We start from the raw sequence: 8056 nt of genomic DNA, 5'->3' as shown, positions 1-8056 counted from the left end.
GGCATAGAAGTTGATGGACAAAGTGAATAAATCATGGCCGATTTGTTTGAGGTGAGGCGAGGTGAGGTCGGTCGGTCGTTTACTTAAGAAGGTTTGTGAAAGTACGGGGGAAGGTTTGTGAAAGTACGGGGGGACCAGAGTTTCTACCTCGGCAAGTACATACATCATGTCGCTTGGCCTTGCGAGTGCTAATCGTAGTATTAGTGAACTGCCCTAATGCAGCAGCAGCCTCCTTCAATGCAACCTCCTCCTAAACGAGTCAAAAACGAAGGCAACAAAAAAGAATCCGATGACATGCATACATTGATGTGTATGTTCCATGGGATAATACAGAGAAACAATTACCCGAAAGATATCACACATAGGCGCGTGTCGTTGTTTGAGTTTTACCGAATCGAGAAAGAGAGGTCAGTCTGTCAATCCTTCCGGTGTCTGGGCCTGGTGAGTTTCCCCGTGTCGAGTCAAATTAAGCCGCAGGCTCCACTCCTAGTGGTGTCCTTACGCCATTTCCTTTAAGATTCAGCTTTGCAACCATACTTCCCCCGGAACCCAAAGACTTTGGTTTCCCGGAAGCTGCCCGCCGGGTCATGGAAATAACTCGGACGGATCGCTGGTCAGCATCGTTTACGGTAAATAAAAGATCTATTATGCATAAAACAACCTTATGAAATATATTGATGAACAATAACTTTGAAAAACCTTTCAAAACAAAGCAAGGGTAGCGACAACGTAGGGAGGAGCAGTAACAACTAGCTCAGTAAGAACGACTACAGCTCCGAACATGTCAGTAGCTGGCACGCGACCAAGTCGGAACACCGACGATTGCACATTGTCCTGCGCAATGTCGCTGCGCATGTAGTTATGGCTACCACCGCTACGGAGCAGTGATGGCTTGCCTAACTGACGTATTCGAGCATGTTGATCCTTTGGAATTCTTATTTTCTTTTAGTTAAACTCCATATATGCAAGGTTGTATTAGTGAGACGAATATAACGTTTTATTGCCGTTTTGAAAATCTTGGAGAATTGAAGCGTTTTACACAACTAAGGCCGCCAAGCACCTAAAATTGGCAAATCATAAAATAGCAAAGAACCCAACATTTACCAGAATTTGCGAAGCCCAATTCTAAGGTTTGAAAGCCAAGCAGAACGCAAGGGTCAGCGAATCTCATTAGCTTTGTCTAACTATGAACTAGGCAGACGCACTAGAGAAAACCCTCCCTCTTAACACTGGTTAGTGGCCCACAAAATGAAAAGAGCTTGTTGTTCGGGCTCTCAAGAGGCTGGCTGCTAATTTTGACCCCTTCGAAAGGCAAATTAGAACGGTAGAACTAAGATTCAGAACCCACGACCCAATGAAGTTCGCGCCTTTGCGACTGCGGCGGGGCTGGTCTCTTAATATTAAGAGTGAGCCACTGAAGGTAATACACTACTTTGATCCCAGCCCTGAGCACATTGAAACATAAGAACGCATTGCCCTAAGTGTAAAAATCACTTCCTTGTAAACAATCACCGAGTGAAAAAACCTCTATAAGCACCGTTCCACACTTAAAAAGCAATAAACATGTAAGTCTACCAGACGCAGCACTGCGAACAAAAACACAAATATGAAACAAGAGAACATGTAATTATTAGAATAAGGCTCAAATTGAGGTAAATTAATCTTATAATGTCTGCCTAACAGTAAAGTGAATGAATATAATGATTGCCAAATAACACCTGTTATCAAAAACTGTGCAAAAATTTATATCAAAATTCAAATAAGACCTACAAGGTAATGAAAAAAGTATAAAGACATTGCTTGTAAACACACAATAGTGCACTGTTGAGAACGTACGGAATATACTTTTCTTTTGTATCTGAAAAAATGTTTAAGCTTCTGCATTTTAGATGTTATGCGATACCCTCATTCTAATAAAAATATGCTTCGTACTATTGGGAACACAGGTTTATCTTTGTATGTTTTTCCTTTGCAAAATTTAATATTGGCACAAAGTATCCCTTTTATAACCAGTTTCCATATTGTTCCGAAATATTTCCAATTCCTTCATATAAACCATTATTACTTTTGTGGTACAGCAAGTCTACCGAAGTTACCCATACTTTCTCCTTTATATATACCCGTAATTTTATGCTGAAGGCTTGTGAAATGTTTTTTTTTTTTTTCTATATTTGTGGTATATGTATACAATTATAGCGTCATTATCCCTCGCGGATAAAAAAAAAAAATCATTTCCAAACCATCAATTTCTACGATGATCGACTTGTGACATTCATCCTCATTCATTATCATAATCAAAATGTACCTCGGACATTTCAGTTGGAGAGGGTGTGATATCTATAAAGCTGAGGTAGGTGAAGGCTGCAAGTAGGTTAATGCAAACCACTGAACCAAGTGCTGCAGTAGTACGGTTAAGTATCTGAGCAGCAAGATATATCTTTAACTGAACACTGGTGATATCAATTCTGCAAACAGGTTACAATTATGCCACACGATTTACCAGTTATAATACGATATTTGCATGAACACTCCTGCCTGTCCTTCTCGTAAGCAGGATATTGATACACTCCATCATTCGTCAGCGATAAAGTTGGCCGATACCGAAATTATCAATTTCTCTTCACTGACGACTCTTCGTTCGTATCACACTGATGCATTGTGTGAGGTTCGACATTCAATACATCATGAAATATATTGAACAAATTTCAAAACCCTTCAGAACAAAGCAAGGGTAGCGACAACGCAGGGAAGAGCAGTAACAACTAGCTCTGAAAGAACGACTACAGCTCCGAACATGTCAGTAGCTGGCACGCGACAGAGTCGGAACACCGACGATTGCACATTGTCCTGCGCAATGTCGCTGCGCATGTAGTTATGGCTACCACCGCTACGGAGCAGTGATGGCTTGCCTAACTGACGATTCGAGCATGTTGATCCTTTGGAATTCTTATTCTATTTAGCTAAACTCCATATATGCAAAGTTTTATTAGTGAAACGAATATAACGATGTTTTATTGGCCTCAATAATGTTCAAAACTTGCCGTTTTGAAAGTTTAGAGAATTGAAGCGTTTTACACAACTAAGGCCGCCAAGCACCTAATATTGGCAAATCATAAAACAGCAAAGAACCCAACATTTACCAGAATTTGCGAAGCCCAATTCTAAGGTTTGAAAGCCAAGCAGAACGCAAGGGTCAGCGAATCTCATTAGCTTTGTCTAACTATGAACTAGGCAGACGCACTAGAGGAAACCCTCCCTCTTAACACTGGTTAGTGGCCCACAAAATGAAAAGAGCTTGTTGTTCGGGCTCTCTAGAGACTGGCTGCTAATTTTGACCCCTTCGAAAGGCAAATTAGAACGGTAGAACTAAGATTCAGAACCCACGACCCAATGAAGTTCGCTGGCAACGAAGCAACGGTGTCCGCGCCTTTGCGACTGCGGCGGGGTTGGTCTCCAACAATATTCAGAGTGAGCCACTGAAGATAATACACTTTACATTGATCCCAGCCCTGAGCACACGGAAACATAAGAACGCATTGCCCTAAGTGTAAAAATCACTTCTTTGTAAACACTTCACCGAGTGAAAAACACCCCTATAAACACTGTTCCACACTTAAAAAGCAATAAATATGTATGTCTACCAGACAGCACTCGCATATGTTCAATAAACACACAAAATTTGAATATAAGTGAATAATCCAAAGAAAGCAGTGAAGGTTAACGGAAGATAGGAGGGCTGAAAGAAGAGTGTTGATCATGGCATTCTAAACGAAACAAAATGGCGTCCTAGCTAGGAACTGTGCAATCTTCGTACGTATTGATACGTCGAATAAAAGCTCAAGCAAGCCCCACTTGTCAAGGAAAAATGCACAGAAACATTGCCTTAGTGCTAAGGAAAGTCTGACTTACCAAAAAGACGAGTATACACCAAGACATCAGGCAACACAGACTGGAAATACAGAGCTTAAGAACACATCCGTCTTTGGAACTGACACAGAAGACTAAAAATGGCGGCCGAGCTCAGCAGCAAGAAACATACACAAAGAAGCGCAATTTCAGACTTTGACATACTAATTTTTGTGATGTTTTTCATACACGTGAAGGAGGTACCACCCTCCTTGACTCGACGGTTTACCCCACTATCAAACTTGCACATGAAAGAGGTACCACCCTCCTTGACCCGACGAAGGTTTACCCCACTACCAAACTTACACGTGAAGGAGGTACAACCCTCCTTGAGGCAAGACGAGTGCTGTCATGACGGCTTCCTCCCTCCCTCTTGCGATGTCAGTAGACGACTGAGGGTGACGTGGTCCTCGACGGTGGACGGAAGGTCATCATATCCAACCCGTTGTTTGACTGGAATTATGGAAATGAACGGTGTCTTAATTAAAATATGCCGTAATGTTCAAAAAGTTGAAATGGAAATTAAGTTAAATTACGATATGTTGTATATAACATCTACCAGTCTTTATTTGTGGGTTATGATAGAGCTGAAGTCATGGGTACATTGTAGATTAATCTATTATCATCCAGTCTTTGAATATTTGCTTAAAATGGGTGGCAACTACGAGGACAAAAACCTCTACTAGCAATGTTATCCTTTCTATTCTTGTTCTGTGAAAATTTAGGGTAAACAAGATGCAATTGGATGTCATCATTTACCAGCAAAAGGAGCTTCAAAAGCTGGTCTCATTGTTTGTATACTACAAACACCAAACCTAAGTAGTCATTCCCATAGTGAGCTAAACTGCTAATTGAGACAAATAATGTAACTAACAACCTATATGGCCTAATTTCATAACTTTTATAATCTACGTAATACCTTTAATATGAAAATGAGGTTACAATAATGACTGAAATATTTCCCAATATATTGCCTACTTCATTGTTACCAAAACTTAGCTATACCCATATATAGTTACCCGCGAACAGACACTTCGGATTTGACTGATAAACTCCGATGCAGGTATTTCATTCTCTATACATCATTCACCATTGCTGTCATGTTCCACTCCTTTTCACACTGAGCACATGGAAACATAACGAATTGCACTAAGTTTAAAAAACACTTCCTTGTAAACACTTCACCGAGTGAAAAAAAAAAAAAAAAACCTCTATAAGCACTGTTCCAAAAAGCAACAAACATGTATATCTACCAGACACAGGACTTCACATATGTTCAATAAACACAAAATTTGAATATAAGTGAATAATCCAAAGAAAGCAGTGAAGGTTAACGGAAGATAGGAGGGCTGAAAGAAGAGTGTTGATCATGGCATTCTAAATGAAACCAAAATGGCGTCCTAACTAGGAGCTGTGTAATCCTTCCTACGAATTGATACATCGAATAAAAGCTCAAGGAAGCCTCACTTCTCAAGAAAAATGCACAGAAACATTGCCATAGTGCTAAGGAAAGTCTGACTTACCAAAAATAAGAGTAGACACCAATACATCAGGCAACACAGACTGGAAATACAGAGCGTAAGAAGACATCCGTCTTTGGCACCGACCCAGAGAAGACTAAAAATGGCAGCCGAGCTCAGCAGCAAGAAACATATACAAAGAAGCGCAATTTCAGACTTTGACATACTAATTTTTGTGATGCTTGCAGTAACGCCATCTGGGGGCGAATCAAGAACTATTCGAAAACGGGAAACAGAGCTTAACTATCAAAGAAAACGAGGACCTTAAAAGTAATTGCAAGATATTCAAATCTGCCATAATTTCTGCAGGGAATAAAGTCCTTTACTGTACTTTGTGTGGTATAAATGTTATGTTTTGCCTTAGCAATGATAAGACTTAATACAAACTGACATTATGTTAACTTATACAAAATTCTTTGCTAGTGCTGATATGAATTAGCAATTATGTATACATGTCATGATCCTATCTTCGGTTTGTGCTGGTAATTTATGGTAATTTAGATTTCCCTAATACTCTTACATTTCACCTTATTCTTGAATATTGTGATAAAAGGAAACAAATTATCGTGTGATATTCATTTGGTGCAATACAGTATTGATAAATATATATCAGAACATTTTTTTCACCTTGTGATAGACTGTATGTACATGCGTACACACATGCATGCAGTAATACAAAATAGGATATCAAAGTGCAACTGTGTGAAATGCATGCGTATCGAAATTCACATATAATCACAAGCAGTCATAAATCTGCTTAAAATATAAACACAGACAGTAATATATTATAGTCTTTAAAGAACTCAATAGTGTATTGTACATGGATGTAAAATAGTTATCAAGTCTTACAAATTAAGATAATTCTTTCAAGGCATAACAAACTGATATGCAAGAGTATTTCTATCTACATGGAAATATATTCAGTCATACTCGTTGAAAACGAAAACACAGGTAGTAATATGCAGAGTCAGTTTATATTTCATATAATTTTGTAAAGCGAAATACAGGATCTTGCGAACAAACACACAAAGATGAGAAAAGAGAATATACGCAATTATTAGAATAGGGTTCAAATTGAGGTAAATTAATCTTATAATGTCTGCCTGACAGTAGAGTATATGAATAAAATGATTGCCAAATACAACACCTGTTAATAACATCAAAAACAGTGCAAAAATTTATATCAAAACAACTCAAATAAGACCTATATGGTGATGAAAAAAGTATCAAGCCATTGCTTGTAAACATACAATAGTGCATTCTTGAGAACGTACGGAAATTAATATACTTTTCTTTTGTATCTGCAAAAATGTTTAAGCTTCTTCATTTCAGATGTTATGTGATCCCTCATTCTAATGAAAATTAATATGCTTCGTACTATTGGGAACACAGGTCTATCTTTGTACGTTTTTCCTTTGCAAAATTTCGTATTAGCACAAATTATCCCTTTTATAACCAGTTTCCATATTGTACCGAAATATTTCCTTCCAATTCCTTCATATAAACCATTATTACTTTTGTGGTACAGTAAGTCTACCGAAGTTATCGATACTTTCTCCTTTATATATACCCATACTTTTATGCTGAAGGCTTGTGAAACAGAACAATGTTTTTTTTTTTTTCTATATTTGTGGTATATATTGAGAGGGTGAAGGCATGTACAGAACATCAGATTGGGGAAGAGCAGTGTGGTTTCAGAAGTGGTAGAGGATGTGTGGATCAGGTGTTTGCTTTGAAGAATGTATGTGAGAAATACTTAGAAAAGCAAATGGATTTGTATGTAGCATTTATGGATCTGGAGAAGGCATATGATAGAGTTGATAGAGATGCTCTGTGGAAAGTATTAAGACTATATGGTGTGGGAGGCAAGTTGTTAGAAGCAGTGCAGAATTTTTATCGAGGATGTAAGGCATGTGTACGTGTAGGAAGAGAGGAAAGTGATTGGTTCTCAGTGAGTGTAGGTTTGCGGCAGGGGTGTGTGATGTCTCCATGGTTGTTTAATTTGTTTATGGATGGGGTTGTTAGGGAGGTGAATGCAAGAGTTTTGGAAAGAGGGGAGAGTATGCAGTCTGTTCTGGATGAGAGAGCTTGGGAAGTGAGTCAGTTGTTGCTCGCTGATGATACAGCGCTGGTGGCTGATTCATGAGAGAAACTGCAGAAGCTGGTGATTGAGTTCGGTAAAGTGAAAGAAGAAAGTTGAGAGTAAACGTGAATAAGAGCAAGGTTATTAGGTACTGTAGGGTTGAGAAGTCAAGTCAATTGGGAGGTAAGTTTGAATGGAGAAAAACTGGAGGAAGTGAAGTGTTTTTAGATATCTGGGAGTGGATTTGGCAGCGGATGGAACCATGGAAGCAGCAGTGAATCATAGGGTAGGGGAGGGGGCGAAAATTCTGGGAGCCTTGGAGAATGTGTGGAAGTCGAGATCATCATCTCGGAAAGCTAAAATGGGTGCGTTTGAAGGAATAGTGGTTCCACCAATGTTATATGGTTGCGAGGCGTGGGCTATGGATAGAGTTGTGCGGAGGAGGGTGGATGTGCTGAAAATGAGATGTTTGAGGACAATATGTGGTGTGAGGTGGTTTGATCGAATAAGTAATGTAAGGGTAAGAGTGTGTGGTTGAGAGCAGAAG

General features: G+C 39.1%; 1 long non-coding RNA gene across 1 annotated transcript; it reads right to left on the bottom strand.

The window, feature by feature from the left end:
• Positions 1-640: 640 nt before the first annotated feature.
• On the bottom strand, positions 641-5534 carry LOC139759267 (uncharacterized). The gene is made up of 2 exons (XR_011715024.1): positions 5430-5534; positions 641-4359 (listed from the first exon to the last, which is right to left on the bottom strand). It is a non-coding gene; the product is annotated as an uncharacterized lncRNA (long non-coding RNA).
• Between the last annotated feature and the right edge of the window lie 2522 nt (positions 5535-8056).

Source organism: Panulirus ornatus, chromosome 32, assembly GCF_036320965.1.
Source record: "Panulirus ornatus isolate Po-2019 chromosome 32, ASM3632096v1, whole genome shotgun sequence".
In the NCBI taxonomy this organism is placed as follows: domain Eukaryota; kingdom Metazoa; phylum Arthropoda; class Malacostraca; order Decapoda; family Palinuridae; genus Panulirus; species Panulirus ornatus.
Note: the sequence above shows the minus strand (reverse complement) of the source record. Positions and strands in the feature narration are given on the sequence as shown.